Raw genomic sequence first — 21,117 nt, forward strand, 5'->3', positions numbered from 1 at the left:
CAATAATAATTAAGGAAATTACGTTTCAAGCTGTCGCTGTGTAAGAGCTGGAAAGCATATGAATGTAATTTGCCTTCCAGTTTATTGACGCCAATTACAACTTGTTATACAATAATTATGGCCTCACAGCGCACAAAGGCTTGTTGAATCCATTCACATTTGCACTGGCCAGTAAAAATCACTAACATTATGAGCCGAGAAACAGACAAACAAATCATGTAATTGACCTGTTTTTACAAAGCAGGCTTTATAAGCAGTCAGTACTAAAACAATTTGGTGAAAGAAATGTGAGCGGTGCCATCTGATAGGGTGCTGTTACTATGCAGCTGCTAAGGAGAGACTTTTAGTGTTGGGATGCAGTTGCTATGGCATTGTTAGATGATTGCGATGGTGTTCTAGGTTATTTTTTTAATGGGACTGGGTCAAACAGGCCACCCCACCATGATTTTCTGCTCCCTTAATATTGTCAAAATAATCCTGTAAAAAAAACCTGCCAGCTGCCAGAAACAAACCATAAAAGAACAGTTTTTCCCTGTGTTTTTCAAACTTGCAGTCTTTTTCTGTAATTTTACATTTTTTTTTTGTATTTTAAAAATGTATGAAAAATCTGTAAAAAAAATAAAAAAACAGCTAATTTCAGGGTTTTTTTTACATAATACGTGGAAAAACAGTAAAAAAATAATAGATATATAGTGTAGTGTAGAATAATAATAATAGTGGGTCCTTTTTGAACATATCGTCCTCCAGAAAAAACTGTCCATCAAATGAAAACTTAGGTGAAGGTAATGCAGTGATGAAGCAGGTTTGTTTCCCAGAAAAATTCCTAAATTCCAAAGTGTTAGCCATGTCCACCGCATCATCACAACACTAAAAAAACTGCTAAAACCCATTTTAGGAACACTGTGCTCAACAAAACTCTTTTTGCCTCATTAGGTACGGTCTAAAATTTTTGCATAAATGTAAAACATATTGTTTTCTATACGTTTCAGAAATTATACATTGCATTCCTAAATCCTACGCTGAGAGATTTCCACAGTGGCAGTCAAAGAGAATATTTCAATGGACTGTAAAAGGCCCGTGCCCAACCAAACGGGTGTCTGAACATGCGCATATACCCCGGGCTACATGGTATCAAGGCATTAGCCCTTGGTTTAATAAAAGGGGTCTGAGTGAACAACCAACACAAATAGACTCCGACGTGGACGCTAGACTCAAAATGCTCTTAGATGAAATATTTGCTTTGCAGTAAAACCACAAACAAAAGACCATTGTGCTTATAGCCAAACTCCGATCAAATATGACCCTGGAGTTCTCATCAGAAGCAAACAGCAATTTTTTACTTTCATTTTCTGAAAGAGTTTGGAGCTTAAGGTTTTGTTTGTAGCGTTGGAAGATTCGAAGCGCAGGTCACAGCATGAGATTGTTGAAGAAATTAATCTAGAAACCTTGAGATGATACTGAAGAATTTCACCTTAATGCCATCTGAGAGCCGAACGTGAAGCGATTACCTGCAAAGGTTCACGCCATTGTTCTCACCAACATCTTATGTTACAGATGGTGCGAGAGTGTGTGCTATGTGAAGGAGATAGTCACGGCAGCAAATGTGAGATTTTATCAGTGTTGGGTAAGTCACTCTGAAAAAGTAATTAATTACTACTTACTAATTACATATTCAATAGTGTAATTCGATTACTGTACAAATTACTCTCTCCAAAAAGTATTTAGTTACTTATTACTAATTACTTTCTATATCCCATATCAACCTTGATTAGTTAAGTGATTGAAGGATAGACATGAAACGGCTCTTTTAATTCATTCAAATAAATAATATAAAACTACATAAAGTATTATTATTAACTGATCAAAGTATTACAAATGTGAGAATTATACATTAAAGCAAGGATTTTAAAGTTAGACTTTGAATTTTGATGTCAATTCCACTATTGCACACACATATTACACAAAGTATTTAGTTTAATTACATCAGAAGTAACTGTAATTAAATTACAGAAAAAATAAGAGTAATCCCATAACAGTTCATAAATAGACCAGAAAGGCTCTTTATAGTTTTAAAGATATGAGTTGACTACATCTGATCGGCACATTATCAACAAGGCTAACATGCTAATAGCTAAGTCCCAACTGACTCTCGAGTCCTCTAGATTTTGAATGTCAAATCACATTATTTAATATTTTCCTCTAGGACTGCTTTAAATCAGTGGCGTTATTTGTGAAAAGGGTGTTAAATGCCCTCACTGGGTACTTTATTTGTCTGTAAGTGTCCCTCGTTTTGGAGTTGTATCAGTGTTTGGAGCATTCATCTGATGACAATGGCATTGCTGGCGATATTAAGCTGTCACTCCCCTCATCGCTTGTCGAGACGTGCTAGCAAGACTCACACAATTATATCCGTCCTTCACAATGGAGAGCAAGTCAGTCAATATTTGGCTGGTGGTGAGCTGGATTTTGATTTGTGATTACTGTAATTCACATGCAGGAGGATCAAGGCATCTCAATGGGATGTTATTCACACGGGCATTTAACATCGCTCAGTTTGATAGCTCAAGCTGTGAAATGTGTGAACAATGACGATACGTCTGCATTCTGAAACTCATAATGGAGTGAATGTGGAAGTGAAGTGATACTAATGTCTGTTTTGTCACTCATACTGAATACATCAACTTTTTCAGGATCTCTTCACTCAAATCTGCAGGTTTGTGTACTTAAAGGGACAGTTCATCCAAAAATAAAAATTCTGTCTTCATTTACCCTTAATTTGTTCCAAATCTGTATAAATGTCTTTGTTCTGATGAGTGCAGAGAGAGAAATTGGGAAGAATGCTTGTAACCAAACAGTTCTTGGTACCCATAGTAGGAAACATTTAACACAAAAGACGATATTTTGAAGAATGTTGAACACTGGACCCCATTGACTTCCATTGTATGAACACAAAACCACTGGGACATTTCTCAAAATATCTTCTTTTGAAAAAAGAGTCATGAAGAAAGGGTGAATTCTTGACTAGGCAATTCATTATTAGTTGGAAAATAAACATCTAAACACTCGTGTGTAACCAATAGGAATTCATTCAAAATCAAAACATTATCTTCAATCTCTCATCCTGCCCAACCCTCAGTGGAAGCATTTTGACAAACTGAGCATCTGCCGTCTATCATATTCACCAATCAATCATTCCCACCTTTAAATATCCATCTCACAGAGAACTAATATCAAACGTGCAGCAGAAACTTTAGTAAGCGATGATATCAGGCCACTGTTGTTGGGTGGGGGGGCTCCGAGACAGGGCGATGTAATGGAAACAAATGAAGAGGTATAAGCATGGAGACAAATCCATATTTCTCTCTGTCCTGCTCCCTCTGGAACAGTGGCTCCCTTGATGTGTCTAATCAATCTTAGGCGAGCTGCCGACTTAATCAGTGCCAATCCAGCCTGTGACAAAATTGCCGTGCCATTCACGATTAGCTGCATGCAAACAGTAGCATTCATGCGGGTCAGCGGCTCTCTGTGTTTGCCTCATTCTTTCTCGCGTTCATAACATGCCTGCGCGTTATGAGCTTTTTGCGGTTAAGTGATTGTGTTTTCTCATTCATTTATTCGTAAAACCCCTTGTGTCTTGCACAGACTCCCTTCAGTGCTTCACGTTCAAACATTCTACTCCGAGAATTAGATATTATTAGCAACTCCAGACAAGCATGTCATTGAATCTGCACTTAAAAGTGCTTGACAAATGCGGCATGGAGCTCCACAGTCTTTTTCAATTAAAACGGCTTATAGCAATTTTTGGGGCTCAGGTATTATAATGAACTGATAAATACAGCGATTTAAAGCACTCTAGGAACCCTTAGGGTCAATTAAGGGTAGAACAGCCATGGAGTGTACAGAAAAAGCACACTGTTTTATGTTACAGACTTAATTTGCTTCCTTCACCTCTGCACAAAAAAACACAGGGCTCTGCACTTTGTGACAATGAGGCAAGCTTTCTATTGTGTTGCTATGGGAACACAGACATCTCTTGCTCTCCGGTTCAGTAAGACTGAGGGCTGAAGTGAATATTCAGTACCTCAACAAAAGGCAACCTGACCTACCTGTATGACTAACTTAAAGTCCCAGTGAAATTAAAAATGACAATTCTTATTTTTTCATGAAATATTGCAGCGTTTATAGTAAATAGCTTATCAATGTGGGTCATTTTCTTTTTAAAATTCATGTACCCTCATAACCTTCAGTTAAAATATGAAAATGCACTTCCGCCCTGAAATGACTATCCATCTCAAATGACGTGAACTAGACTCCTCCCTTCAACTGTCCGTCTGCTGCCAGTATCATTTCAAAATCAATGCAACATTTTACACATCCAATCAATTCGCAGTGAAAAACGCAAGCCACGCCCACTAATTCTCTCCTTTGAAATTCCTTTTCACTCGGAAATGTGTCAGAATACGGAAACTTCGCAACTTCCGGTTCACGGGGACTTTAACAGCTATTAAACGTGTTTTTAATTACGTTAATGTGATTTTTTGTCCATCAAATCTTTTCTATAAAGCTGCTTTGCAAAATGCACATAAAAAAACTTAATTGATTTGAATTGAACATCTAATCTGTATACAGTATACAATATACCGTATAAACGTGTTTTTTATTACATTTTTATTCCATGATTTATTAATAACTTTGTATATTATTTATTGCGAGATATTTTAGTTTTATTGTTTTATTATTCAAATTTAAATGACAGGTTGTCCTCAATCTTAATAGTTTAATTCTTAAGTGCTCTGGTCTATATACAGTCACGGAAAAAATCAAGAGATCATTGCAAATTTTCATTAAATCAGCATTTCTATTTAATTTAATTCATGTGTGTCCATTCCAGTCCACTGTCAGTTGAATTTCAACAAAATCAAACTTCAACAGTGTCATAAAATAATCTAACAGCAATGTGAAAGACTGACAGCATGACAAGACGCTTATCAAATTATTTTTTTTAACTTTTCATAATATGTACAAATATTACCATTGTATTGTTCTAAAGTGAATATGAACTTGTTTTCTTTGCAGTATCTGAGGTCTGAAAAAATACAGAGCATCTTTTCTGTTATTTAACATGTTTCTCCAGTTTTCATTTTTTGCAAGTAAATGCAAATAGAAATAATATTTGTATTAGAAAATTGGGAGAAATATTGCTAGTAATTCACAGAATGAAACAAAAATGATCGTTTTACCTATTAATACATACCTATAGTACATTCAGAAAAACTGAAAATAATTTTGAAATGATCTCTTTTTTCAAAGGTTTAAAGGGTTATCCTGCTTTACAAAAGTCACTCAGTCGTGTTCTTATTTTTTCAGTTTTTTTCACGTGAGAAGCTAGATCTGCGTGTCTCATGGGGAGTGGAGGGTTGGTGTTGCTTTAAGGGTTTGTTTTAATGACACGAGGGGGAAGAGTGTGACTGCTGGCGGTTGAGTGATTAGGCTTGCGGGCAGTCTGAGCCCTGGGGTCTGTCATTATTATGCTCATACAACTCGGCCCTAATGAAAAAGTCAACTCAACATTAGTTCTGTTCCCAGAACATGAGTTCAAGGCAGGAGTTGTGTGTGTCTGTCTTCCTGACAGCATGTGGTGTTAAAATCAGTCATATCTGGTTAAATATGTTTTTTTTTGGCTTCCAAAAACATAAATATTTTGTCTATATTGTTAAAAATTTGTTCACACTTTTTAATGTAAGTTCTATAATTGTGTAAGTGTAAATTGCAGCTTTGAGAAAAAATTGTGGGAAGATATAAGAGAGGATCAACAAAATAATAACAGACAAATTTGAGCTTTTTTAGAATATTTTTGCTATCGAAGATTAAAACCCTTATTTCCTGATATGCTGTAGTTTGTCTTTTTGACCAAATAAATTGTTTAGTTTAGCGTTTACTTTACTTTGTACCATTCACCTCATGTTTTAATGGTTTAGTCTGACCTGAGGGGGCATTATAAAAGCAAATCCTGTGGCCTCCAGGTATCACTTTAATTGGCCACCTATATATATTTTATTTCACGATGCTATAGAAGAACCATTTTGGAATTCATTCCATAAAAAACCTTTGACATCCAAAGAAGCTTTTGTTTCATAAAATGTTATTTCTAGTGGAATAAGGTTCTTTAGATTGTTATAAAGCAAATGGTTCTTATAAGATCCTTTAAGTAAACTGTTTTTTTGGGGGGTATATATCGCTATGAAGAGCATTTTGCACATTTTTTAGAATGTGCATAAGAGGGGTAAAAAAATATTTGTTCATTCAATTCTTTTTTTGTTTATTCTCATTATGTTTTAAAGTCACAAACCTGCAACCTGTTTTGGTCTTTGTTGAAAGTCATTATGTGACTCTTAGGTCAACAAAAGTTGTCCACAGAAAGTATTTGCTGTCATTTGGGTTTCTATTTTGGTTTTCATTTTTAAAGACATGTTTTTTAACCCAGTTATAATCTGTGTTTTGCTTGTCTACATTATGCAAATATATGCCTATTTGCCTACGTATGTCCATACACATACATCTGCAGCATATGTTTGTCACTCTCTGAACAGCTGATGATGTCATCAGTCAGTGCCTTACTTTCATTGGCTATATCCATTCTAAATTGTGCTATAAATTGGTTGGTTGGCCGTGGGTCTGACTTGATGGCCAAATTACAGGTTATCTCCTCCTGGCCTTCAGCTTCTTTGTTTGCTAACTCTCTCTCTCTCTCTCTCTCTCTCTCTCTCTCTCTCTCTCTCTCTCTCTCTCTCTCTCTCTCTCTCTCTGTGTCTCTCTGCTGTACCTCAATTCCTCTGCAGTTAAACTCAACAAGAACATGTCTGACATTCATCGCCCCTTCAGTTCTGTGTCAGGGTTGGTATTTACTGGTTTTCGTCTTAAAGACCTGCACACAGCCCTCCACTCATGGGACCATCAGAATGACCTTCAGACCACCTTAAGTCATTTGGCCTTATGTTTCCAAATTCTTGGTTTATTTTTAACTAGATCTGATTGTGGGTGGTGATTTTTCCCCGTAAGAATGATCTTGGAATTTTGCCTTACTCGCACTTGAGATGTCAGAAAATTGCTGACATATACTGTATGTGATCATGTGAAACACCCTACACAAATGCATACATGCTCCGCTTCATTGGTTTTAATCAGTTATACCACAGCAAAATCATTATAAAAAGACTATTTGTCTTCCTGTTTACAACCATCATTTTTACTGTTGTTGGTAACATGCCATCAAGTAGGCAATGAGTCTTTTTTATATCATTTCCCCATGTCTTTAAGGTGTGTCTGTTGGTTGACGAATTATTCCATACCTTGGAATTGGTTATTAGTACTGAAGATGTAAAATAATTTACATTTTGTGATTATTTGTTTCCCAGTACTATAATGTGGAGGTTCACACTTGAAACATGGATAAATTTGAGGAACTGTGGAGGCTGTTTCTAATCCCCTTTTCTGTAGAAGCTTCTATAAATAATGTAAATGAATTCCTCAAACGTCTTATTATCATTCTATGGATGTTATGCTACAAGTTGCTGTTGCCTATTGCTACAAAGATCAGAAGGTCTTGTGACACTGACCTGTTCACCAGATCATTCGGCCAGATTGAACCAGACCACTGCTTGGTCACCTTCATTCACTTTGACCTTCCAGATCCAGGTGATAATATACCCACTTTCTTGCATGACGTCGTATTTGAGCCATTCGTGAGAAATAGATCTTACCTTTTACATTCACTTAAGTCTATTGATCCCTAAATGACTCCTACTTTAGCGTGAAACAACTCTTGGTTCTTTTTAGTGAGATGGAGTGCTCCCATTCGTCCACTTCTACAAAAGCTCCATAATCTTTTAACTCAGAGTTAAGGCTAAAATACACTTCAAGACTTTTGCTCAGATTTTGCCCAGATTTTTAGTCTGGACTTGTTGCAGAAAGTCTGTACCAGTCTGCAGATTTGATCAGTTAGTGTGTTTCCATCTGAAACTTTCAAAAAGTCTGCAAGTGTGTGATGTCTAGTTTAAAAAAAATCTGTTCGGATTTTAAAAGTCTTGTAGTGTATTCCAGCCATTAGTGATTATTTTACATGTAGTACTGATAAAATATAGCTTGAATGCAATACAAGTCCTTTTCAACAAAAGCATCTGCAAAATGCTTCAATGTAAATGAATGTGTCAGGGATGACGATACCATGAGAGATGAAGGAAGGCAAGCAAAGCTATGCGGTTGTGACTTGCCATTTTGTGTAGTCCCGATGAAAAATTTCAGAGCAATGTAAATGTGTGGTTGTGCCACAGTGCTGGTTCATACTCACACTGTCATCTTAATAGATTACAGCGACTGTGTGCTATAACAAATATTCACCGCAGCAAACCTTCTGTTCCAGACCTCAAATATGGAGCGATCACTTAAAGAAACATTTTCCAGCAAGCCCGTCCAGCAATCACATAACATTTCAATCCATAGCAGGCGATACGTGGTTCTTCCAAAATCTTGGTAACCCACAACCTCAAAATGTCAAAGCAATTACCCCTTGAAAAACATGAGAAATAGTACTTGCATGATGCGGTCATGTGAAGAAAGGAAAGTTAAAGGGTTGCAGAAGGTTATATATCACGGAGGTGAATTACAGTAAACATCTACACAATGGATTTTTATATTTATTCAACATATCCTATTACCATATTTCTGATCCAAATCTTGTCAGAACTCACTCAACCGGTGCATATGAGTCCACCGGGAATTCCTAAGGTTGATTTTCTTTTTGGTTATTAATAACAGGGCCTGTTTCAAGCCTCCAGAATAAATTATGACTACAATTAGAATGACTGCTTTTGATCCCAGCAAGGGTATTAACATGGCATGCCAAATTGCACGAAAATGAGAGATTCCACGATCAATCAAATTCAAAAGCGCATACCTCCTGTATGATCACTCGCTGTGCACATGAATTATATTTTTTGACATTATAATTGGTGTTAGTTTTGGCAAAACTCTGGATTGTAATTCTTTGCCAAATGTGAAGACATTTACCACAAGAACTGGGTGATGTGCAGTGTCAAACATGCATGTAGTCGTTGTGTTTTGACATTTTCAGACATCAAAATGTCTCAAAATCTCAGAAATTCTGTAATAATAATGAATTTAGCATCTGTCGTTTTGATCCAAACTGTTTATCTAGACTCCGGAGCTGTTGTTGTTTTGTTTTCAGTTTTACAGTAGTTTTATAATTGTTTTGAATTAGATTTTATACTTATATTTTGATTTCATTTTTATTGAAATTTGTTACGTTCTTTTGTCATTTTACTATACAAGTTACATTTTAGTTTAGTTTTTATGTTCAATGAATAATTTTGCTGCCTCTTATTTCAGTTTATTCCTAAGGCAACATTTCTAATAATATTTAGGCAAGATATTGTGTTTTATATAATGAAATATTGTAATATATTAACAAAAATGTTTTTATAGTTTTAGTAAACTATAATAAGCTTGTTGGGGTATTAAAGGGACAGTTCACAGAAAAATGTAACTTCTGTCATCATTTACTCACCCTCGAGTTGTGCCAAATCGGTATACATTTCTTTGTTCTGATGAACAGCATGAACACGGAGAAAGATATTTGGAAGAATGCTTATAACCAGACAGTGCTTGGCCACCTGACTATACTGTACCATAGTAGGAAAAATTGCTTTATAAATTTCTTTGTGCTGTTGAACTCAAAAGAAGATATTTTGAAGAATGTAGAAAAGCAAACAGTTCTGGGGCACTACTATTGTAATTTTTCCTACTATGGTAGTCAGTGATATCAAATGTATCCACTAGATATACATACTTGCACAGTATAGTTAAGTCGGTATGTTTCTAATAGACACATGCAAATGTTTTATTGCATCTATGCTTAACAAGATTAAGCAATGCTTGGACATATTCATGAAATTTTAAAGACAGAAAGAGAGAAGAGCAAGAAAAAGGTCTAATTTCACCACTGGCAGTAAAGCCACATTGGGTCAATAACGTCCACAGAGAGGAAGAGCTCATTAGCCCGCAATTAAACCCCCCATGAGGGTAAAGCGAGACCCAGTCACCCTGAATCTCCAAGCCCATCTTCACATGCAGCTGACTAATAAACCACTCTTTACCTCCTTGACCTGCGGGTGCTGCGTCCAAATTCACTTTGTTCATATGCCATTACAGTAGTGTGCATCTCATATACTTACTAATGAACTGCATGCAGATGTTGGAGGTTTTGTTAGTGCTGTCATATGGCATTATAGTTCTGCAGCGCTCCGTCCTTAACGTTTTTTTTGCTCGTTGGTGTGCTTAAGTTTAGCAGGCAGATCCAATAACTTTGTTTGGCCTGCAGATGTGTTTAGACTGTACTGTAAAAGGTCCATTAGGTTCACTTTACAGCTTCCGCTGCTAGATTGCACTCTTGCTCATGCGATATTGTTTTAATATCAAGCACTTGAACGGATGGTTCACCCAAAATCGGGCATCATTTATTCTCCCTCATGTGGTTTAAATCGTGCCACTTTCTTCAAAAGAAGATCTTTTGAGAAATGTCTTTGTGGTTTTGTGTTCATACAATGGCAGTCAATGGCGACCAGTGTTGTTCGGTTACCAACATTCTTCAAAATATCTTCTTTTGTGTTCTGGAGAGGAAAGAAAGTATGACACGGGGGTGAGGAAATGAAAGAATTGTGGTTTTTGGTTAAACTATCCCTTTAAAACTGTCTCAGGATCATTTTTACAGTCATATAGTGAATACAATTCCATTTGCTTTTCATAAATTCCCTGTTAGAAATCATTTTCATCTCTTCATTTGATCTTTTATGCTGACATTTAATACAGATTGTTTTGCATTTTTCTCCGGGAACATTGTGTTTCTTGAACAACATCAAACAGCTTTATTACCGATAGTTCATTGGACATACAACTGCTATTTTTTCTTTTTCAGAGGAAATGATATGAGGCGTTACAGCCAGTTACATCATGGGGAACTGCAATGCAATGCTGTAATTTTACAGCCCTTGTTTAAAAACGTGTGGGTCGTCGTGCTTTAAAACTAAGCGATGTATGACTGTTTTATCACATGTATCTCGCTCCAGTGCTTTACCCAATTGAACTGTGCCCTGGAGAAACAGTCCTGCTAATTCTTCAGCTTCTTATCATTCCTATTATCACCAACGTTGGCAGATTTTTTCTCTCTCGTTTCTCATTTAGCGGCTGCTAGATGCTAGTGGTCTTCATTCCAAACTCCAAACCTCAGAGGTCATTACTGATCCTGTTTTCCCTCTCCACCCGAGGATATGGACTGACTTGGTGGAGACCAGACAGATGGCCATGCACCATCCAAGATGACAGCCCATTAGAGCAGATGGCAATCTGAAGGGTACCAACATCAAGATCCACTCACGGGAGGGAGAAGACTGCTGTCACACGGGCCAGACGTTACACATGATGTGCTGCAGATTATCAGGCTTTTGTTAACAGAGAACAACCTATTTATAATGCGTCATGGGCATCACATGGAAGACATCAGTCATTACATGACGAGATCAATATTTACTATAAGTGCACGGGGGTCATTCTAGGTTATAAATATAAAGCTAGAAAAATAATTGCGTTTACAGTGGATGTTCACCATTTGTGTATTAAAATGGTGAATCAGACTTTTATATATCTGCTCTTGTTAAGCTCACAAATATAAAGGAATAGTCTTCTTTCACAGTAATGTCGAATAAAAAACACATAGCATTATTAAGGTAATCCAAATGACTCCAGTGGGTTAATAAATGTCATTCAAATATTTGTGAGAGAAATAATTCATATTTTGAGCATGTCGACACAATATGTTGTGTGTCAATGTACAGGCGCAGATCTGAGAACTAGATTCAAATATGGTGGCATCTCATTGGTTCTTACATGTCTTGTGACAAGATGTCCTGTGACATCACAAGGTAACCACTGAAATTCAAAGTTATACATGACAAATTTGAACTTAGATTGGCTTGTTTACACTAGATATGTTTCCATACAAAGTTGCAAATTTAACATTGGAATCCAAAATTGGAATATCGCACCTTTCAATACATTTATACATAATATACATTTATTTGGTTTCCATTGCAGTTTTGTTATATAAAAAATGTATCCGTCTCGATGCTTTTTATTCACATTGTTAGATGCACATCTTGGCTTTTCTATCCAGTTTTTGAGCATTTAAATAGCTGGATGGAAACATGGCAACTGATACACAAAATGTAATTCACTAAACATTAAATGTTTTCATATGTATAATGCAAAGTAGAAATAAAAAACAGAAGAAAGAATGTCATGAGGGTGAATAAATTATGATACAATTTTCAGAATGTATACTTTTTTTCAGTTAATTTATAATACAGTCTAAACTCAATTGTTATTTTCCCCTTAACTGCATCATTCATAATAATATTTTGAGTATCATTTTACAGTTTACAGTTACAGTGCATTAGAAGATGACATAAAAGCTTTAAAGTTTTCTGTTTATCCACTAAAAGGTGGAAGGCATGTCTGTATGTTTCCAATGATATAATCATATTTCTTTCTTCACAAACACGTTCTGTACTGCTTTATTTCAGTTTAAATATTTTACTGTACACCCTATGCCAGCCAACTCTGTATTTGTGTTTTCTTTCACAGCGTCTCCATGGAAATAATTGCGACAGAAATGCGACATATGCCAGCTGTCACTTGAAAAGGAGGTCAAAATAGATAAATATGCTTCTTTGAAGATAGAGCTCATTAGACCAAGATGTTCTAAGATTGAAGTAGAGAAGAAATATGGTTTTTCTGAAAAGTGACCAATGCTGTTTGAAGAAAAGCCATTTGCACACATTTGCCATCACGCTAAACTGTTTTCACGTCCTGTTGCAAAGAAGAAATATGGAAACATTGAAGTTAAACTCCAAGGAATTACTGTCACTTATCAAACCATTGTCCCTGTCTGTTGGGCTAATTCTGTAGCAGCATGAATTTATATTCAACGTCATACAGTATACCATCACTGTCTTCTCAGCAGAAAACCTGTACGGCCATTCGAGTGACACTTTCTAACCGATCCCCACACAACGCGAGTCCCACAAATGGGCCATATTAAGAAGATAATGAACATCCGTCTCCCCAAACACGTATTTTGCTGATGCAAGCCAACTCACCCCGTCTCTGCGGGCTTCGCTTAGCCCGCTCCAACCAGGACTTTGGCTTGCATTAGTGACATTCCTAAATGCCAACATGGTGCCATGGGAGCATCAGGGAAAATAATGATGGAGTGCCCGCAGGTCGGCACGAGCTTGCTGCGCCAGATGGAGGGTATCAGATCCTGGACTATATTATGTGCATCACTTTCTCTCTCTTTTTTTATTGTGCTTTTCTTTCACCTCTTTCTCTTGTCTGCTCATTTCCCTCTGGAGCTGCACAGTCATTAGCAGGGGTTCGGCTGCCAAACACCATCCAGCATGTGGCGGCTCCAACTTTGCAGTTCCTATAGGATATGGCACGGGGTATGACAACATCTAAAAATGCAGGTAGCAGGCTTGCAGTGCACATGTATTGTTTTACATGATTTGTGTGTCTGTACGTCTGAAAAATCATCTATATGTATATAAGGTTCGACTCAGGGCCCATACTTGTAACGCTCCTGGCAGCTATTTCCATTCAAGCTCTTATATACCTCAATGGAAAAAAACATATCTCCCACATGGTGGGTCAGGATTGTGTGATGAAACATATTTCACATTAGGAATCTGATTCCAATTGTATCATAAATTGTGCTTCCTTAGGTCCATGTGTGTAAAATGGGTTTTGTTCATAATGGGCGGAGCGAGTGATTTAAGCCCCCCTGAATTTAGTCAACTGTGTCCTCCCTGTAAACCCTGCACGAATCGATCTATCCAAGGCGCATGAACATTCAGGTGTAAACAAAAGCACAATTGTTTCTTTTAACAGTAATGCATGATATTCGACTCTTTCTGAAATAACCTTTTGGTTAATGCCACACTTTCAGCCCCTCTCTTTCAAGGTTATAGTTTACTAAAAATTTTTGATTATTTAAAATTAAATAAAATATGAGCCTAAATATTTTTTTTAAAACCTAAACTAAACAAAAAGAGAACCGTTGCCTCAGCAAGAAAGTGAAAAAAGTATATGTTGAGGCACTAAAATTGACTGAAAATAAAGACTGAAATAAAAATAAATATAACTTATATAGCAACATAAAAATAAATAAATAATAAAATGACAAAACAAATAAAAATAAACTAAAATGAACATGAAAAGTAAAAAAAAAAAAAAAACGGAAAATACAACTATAATATAATAAATACAACTATATCCATCTTTTTGTTCCAATTAAAGTGATAGTTCACCCAAAAATATCCTGTCATCATTTACTCACCCTCTTCTCATGTCATGCAATAGACGTGAATGGGTGCCGGCGCTGTTCCGTTACCAACTTTGTTCAAAATATATTTTGTGTTCTTCGAAAGAAAGAAAGAAAGAAAGAAAGAAAGAAAGAAAGAAAGAAAGAAAGAAAGAAAGAAAGTCATACAGCTTTGAAATGACATGAGGGTGAGTAAATGATGACAGAATTTTCATTTTTGGGAGAATTATCCCTTTAAACCCCAATGAACAAAATCTAGTCATACTATTTTAAGTAAAGCCAGGGGTTTGATGACAGCATATTTGGCAAGCTTTCATCTGCTTGCACATGCCAGCGCACAGCGATATGATCTGGGCACATAATGGGGGTTGTTCGGCCTGTACCACAGCATTGGCCCTGGGTGTAGACGTCACTGAGCAAGACAGGAACAGCTTCCCCACCAAGACACTTAGACCTCAGGGCCAAGAAATCTGGCCCCAATCTGACTGGCACCATTAAACTCATGTGAGACACAGAGACTATGTGTCAAATTGGAGAATCAAACAACATACACAAGATCACAGCTTTTTGCTGAGATATGAGTAAATTGCTAAAAAAATGTTTTTTTGTTTCTTTATTGTTACATATTTGTCACAGAGAATGGATTCAGACCTTCATCCATAATGCAACATGGCAAAAAAAAAACAAGTAAATAGAAAATGATGTCTGGTTCTTAAAGGTGCTGTGATTTTTTGAAGGATCTATTGACAGAAGGGCAATATAATATACATAACTATGTCTTCAGTGGTGTATAAAGACCTTACATAATGAAGCGTTATGTTTTTCTTACCTTTAGAATGAGCTATTTCTATCTACACACACCGCGGGTCCCCTTGCATGGAATTCGTCATGTTGTTTCTACAGTAGCTCTAAACAGACAAACTGCTCTGCAGAGTGCGTTTTGTAAACACGTTATCTCCTTTAGCAAAGACGCGAAAATGTGGCGACCGTTTTGTGTCGGCCACCGTAGTGCTTCGAAAGAGAAGGGGAGGGGTGGAGTGAGCCATTAGTTGCAATTCGCAACCTCACTGCTAGATGCCGCTAAATTTCATACACTGGACCTTTAAATTATAATATAAATCGAAGTTTACTAAAATCTAGATAATCCTGTGTGAAATTGCCCTCACCGTGCAAAGAAGAAGAAATGACCACCTGAAAATTATTCAATAGTATGAGCAATAATAGTGAAGCTTGCTTTAACAAACGCCACTAATATGCAGTACTGAAACATTTGTTTTCATTCTATATCAGTGGGATTATTTCAGTTCAGTTTGTCCCATCTGACCCTGAGCTGACAAACATTACAAACATACAGTTTCGAGTGAACAAATACGATGCCTTGATTTTGAGACTATTGTAAATCACTTTGTTTTGCTGACTGTTTGTGAGCCGTGTCAGACCATCAGAGCGCTGGAGACAGATCTCTAAAGAATCTCCAACTTCATTACAACAACGCTCATGATCACAAATCTAATTGCAAAAGTAATGGGTCACAGACTATTTCATAATACAATCAAGCTGTGTTTTATTGGTCCTGAGTAAGGGCTACAGCTTACATGGCATTGCAACGTTTCATCTCAGAGCTTGCAGTTAGGGTTGGGTTTTCAAAAGATGGCATCTGTTTTTGTTTTTTCCAACATAATCTCAAGCCAATTCGTAACTAGTTTTTAAGGTGGTTCATTTGTATAAATTTGGCAGATCTCATTCGTAATGCTTTTTTGCTTTTGGTAAGGTTTAAGGGTGGGACTTCATTATCGCTTTTTTCTATGTGTCACATTTCACGCATTTATATGAATTAACCACCTCTTAAAATAGCTGTGAATTCCTGGGAATTCAGGTAAAGGGGTGATATGGCGCGAATACGTGTTTTTCTGTGTCTTTGGTGTGTTGCCCATGCATGTATTAGACACGTAAAGTTGCAAAAAATGAAAGTGTGGGAACAAAAGATGCATTCTATCTAAAAGCGAATGCTCACCCAGATCTGCCTGAAACGCCTCGTGTAACCACACCCCCACAAATCTACGTCAGTTTGTGGTATGATTTGACTAAGAACGCCCAAATGTAGACGCAAGTAAGGTGGGCGTACCTGTCAGTACAATTACTTTGGAACCTGATGTTCCAAATATGGTAAGAGGCGTTACATTTCCGTCACACGCTTGCAATATTCGACCAATCACTACACACTGGTTAACTGGCCAATCACAGCACACCTCGCTTTTCAGAGCGATGAGCTTTGTAAAAAATCTGCGCGTTTCAGAGAGGCGGGGAAAAGAGGAGATACAAACATGCACGGTGTGTGGAAAATACAGCGTTTTTGAACCTTAAATCGTGTATACACATTGCATTACATCTAAAACAAATGATAATATTTATTTTAGTCGTGTCATATGACCCCTTTAACTCTAGGCGGAATGCCACAACATTACCGAACTGGTATTACTCTTACTCATTTGAACATCATAACAGTTGTTGACACAGCACTGTATCATACAATAGGTAGTCAAAACAACAAAGACAATGTTGGGATGATGGAGGACCCAGAGTGCCACTTTAAAAAAGGCCTGAATTATCGGTTGGGCAATTATAGCGTTATAAATGTGAATGCGAGTTCATCAGAACAATATCAGTCTATGGACGAGTTTTCTATTTTAAGAGACAAGAAAAATGAATGTGTTATGGATGTGACAAAAAAGACACAACATGTAGGAATTCTGTGAATTAAAATGTACAAACCAAGAAATAATATCCAACAAATTACAGAACACAAAATAGTTTTCATTTTAACTTTAATTTTCATGTGTCCATGTGATATGGACCTTTATGTAACAATTCCGTTATGGATGTGACAGTTTATTCACCAGACTGTGGAAGACTACACTCTAAAAAACGTTGGGTTATTTTTGTAAGTTGGGTTAGAGATATTGGGTCGTTTTGTTGGGTTATTTCTGACGTTCATTGGGTCATTTCTGTAACAACCCAGCCAGCTGGGTTAAAATTGAGCTGCGTGAGCGGTTATTTTAAATTTCAACGGTCGGCCGGCGCCACTGCTGACAGACGAGAGGTAAGTTAATATTAATAATACTTTAATTACATAAAAAGTGCGTGCATGTGTGTGCATATATATATACATGTTTGTATGCAGTGTTTTTTTTTTCATAGCAAAACAAACGTACATCTCTGTAGACTGTTTTTATAATCTGCATGACTGTCGACGCCAACACTTGCTTTTTATAACCATCCTATTTCAAACGTAGATTAAAATAATTGTTTGGGACGCCCCCTCGCTTTGTCTTTCTTTGTACGAAACTTTTAGGTAAGTCATAAACGTTTGTGGAAATCATATTTTAGATATTTGGCGGCGGATTCGGTATTTAGGACCAAGCGGAAACGTCTGGACTCCAACCGCTGCAGCGCCACTCAGTGAAAGGCACCGGAATTCAAATGACGAGTGTGTTCATTTTATTTCGTTACATTTCTTACCTTTATCATACGTTTAAATCAAATAGCAGAAAATACATTATTTTGGCGTTCATTGACCACAAAACACGAGGGGGCTTGCCTCAGTGGCATTTTCGTTTTCTAGACTTGCAGCATTGGCCTTCATTGACTTCAATATATTGAGCTATCTTTTAGAGATTATATGCGAAGGACATCTTCAGAAGTGGGAGCCTGAAGCCTTAACTGACAAATTTGCAGGTAAGAGATTAATGTCTGAAAACTCCCTGTTAGTACAGTCGTGTGAAAAAGGACCAACAAGGTTTCATTTTTTTATTTAAACAAATACGTAATGAAACGTGTACATAAATATAATTATAATTATATATATAATATTAATATATAATCTATCATTAATATAATCTATCATATGACCCATGAAATGAACACTGTGTACTCATTTTTACAATTAAAGTCAATAGGAAAAGTGTGACCCCTACAGGTTGTCAGGCTAAGATGTAAAGACCTATGAATTTGTTGTATCAACATGTGCTTGTACTTTTTTCCACACGACTGTACATCATTTTTGACAATACCGTTTTAATTATAAATAATTATTGTAACAATAAAAATAATCATGTGTATGTGTGTATATTTACAAAAGAGAATATCTGTTTATAGGTTGGAACAAACATCATTCAGTATCAGGAAGACTTTCATGTTCTGCGGCTTGGGGATAAAACCGGTTCCTCTTAAGTCTTCGTTATTGTGGGAAGAATGATGCTGGAGGAAGACCGTCTTTTACAAGCAGTTGATACATGTTGTATATTTACATTTTGCAGTATGCCAAGCCTGGTGGTGCTGTAACTTTTTATAATTGTATAAGCTAGACTAGCCTCTGTTCTGTTCATTTATTTGATTCTTGTAAATTGATACTTAACTGCTAGTAACATTATGATCAAAGGAAGTACATTAATAAAACAACTGCAACCAATCTTATTGTATTGGAAAGAAAGATTTATAAAGGTACAGTGGCAAGAAAAAGTATGTGAACCTTGTGGAATTTAATGGTTTTCTGAATAAATTTGTCATAAAATGTGATCTGATCTTCATCTAAGTCAAGGGTATTGACAAATAAAATGTGTCTAAAATAACACAACATTTTTTTTAGATCTTTCATGTCTTTATTGAGAACAACCAAAAAACCTTGTAGTGCTTGTGGAAAAAGTATGTGAACCCTTGAGTTAATGACCTCAAAAAAGCTAATAGGAGTCAGGTTTTAACACACCTGGAGTCTCGTTAAGATAATTAGTGTGGAGGTGTGGACTACAGCTACTTTGACTGATAAAAACCCCTCAAACTTTTAGAGTTTGCTCTGCATAAGAACACGCTTATGTGAGCCATGCCTCGCCAACAAGAGCTTTCAAAGGATCTACGATCAAGAATTGTTGAGTTACATAAAGCTGGCAAGGGTTACAATGTTACTTCAAAGACTTTAGAAATTCACCAGTCTACAGTTCGGCAAACAATCTACAAATGGAGACACTTTGGGACTGTTGCTACTCTACCAAGTGGGCGCCCAGTCAAAATGACACCAAGAGCACAACGAAGACTCATCAATGAGGTAAAGAAACAACCCCGAATGACAGCCAAAGATTTGAAGGCATCATTGGAACTTGCTAACATCTCTGTTCATGAGTCTACGATACATAAAACACTGAACAAGCAGGGTATCCACGGCAGGACACCACGAAGGAAGCCACTGCTTACTGAAAAGAACATTGCTGCACGCCTGAAGTTTGAAAAGAGCACAGTGACACTCCACAGCGGTATTGGCAAAATGTTTTGTGGACTGATGAAGCTAAGATTGAACTATTTGGAAAAACACACAGCACTACATCTGGCGTAGAAAGGGCACGGCACATCATCATGAAAACATCATCCCAACTGTAAAGTATGGTGGAGGAAACGTCATGATTTGGGCCTGCTTTGCTGCATCAGGGCCTGGCCAGCTTGGAATCATTGAGGGGAAGATGAATTCCCAAGTATATCAGACAATTCTTCAGGATAATGTGAGAATGTCTGTACGTCAGCTGAAACTGTGTAGAAGGTGGGTGATGCCTCAGGACAACGACCCAAAACACCGGAGCAAGTCCACAACAGAATGGCTTCAGAAAAACAAAATCCGCCTTTTGGAGTGGCCAAGTCAGAGCCCAGACCTCAACCCAATAGAGATGCTATGGATTGACTTGAAGAGGGCCATACACATGAGACGTCCAAAGAATATGACCGAGCTAAAGCAGTTCTGCCAGGAAGAATGGGCTAAAATTCCTCCTCAACGATGTGCAGGTCTGATCCACAGCTACAGGAAGCGCCTGGTTGAGGTTATTGCTGCCAAGGGGGTCAACCAGTTATTAATTCTGAGGGTTCACTTACTTTTTCCACCGCCACTTTGAATGTTGAATGAGTGTGTTCAATAAAGACATGAAAGATCAAAAAAAAATTTGTTATTATTTTTAGACACATTATGTTTGTCAATACCCTTGACTTAGATGAAGTTCAGATCACATTTTATGACAAATTTATTCAGAAAACGATGAAATTCCAAAAGGTTCACATACTTGCCACTGTATTTCTATGTTGTGCATTATTTGTTTACACTGCAATCAAATAATAATAAATAGGATGGCCAAAAATAATAAATAACAATAAGAAAACAACAAACGTTGGCAAAAATAACCCAACAAATTAATGATTTCATAACCCAACTGATTGGGTAAAACTTGCAACCCCAATATATTGAGTTAAAATAACCCAACAAGGGGTCGGTGCTATAGTAACCCATCTGTGGGTTATATGTTGGGTTATTTTTAACCCAACTGTTTTTAGTGGGTATGCTTTAAAAAAAAAATTCCTTTAAGAACTTTGAGACTTCACATGAGTATTTACCACTACCACTAAACACTGACATCTGACCCATCGGCATGGTTAAACCTTTGGTAAAAAAAATATCTTTTTCATTTCAATGTATTGGCCAATTTATTTATTTAAAAAAAACAGGTTTGGACCCATCCAATCATTTTTAATAAAAAAAATTACATTTAGCTAGTCTTTCATATGTGGTATTTGAGTGGTGCTACAAAATTAAAGAGAGGGAGCAATAGAGAGCAATGCACTGTGGGATTTTGCAC

This window comes from Triplophysa rosa, linkage group LG13, assembly GCF_024868665.1.
Source record: "Triplophysa rosa linkage group LG13, Trosa_1v2, whole genome shotgun sequence".
NCBI lineage: Eukaryota > Metazoa > Chordata > Actinopteri > Cypriniformes > Nemacheilidae > Triplophysa > Triplophysa rosa.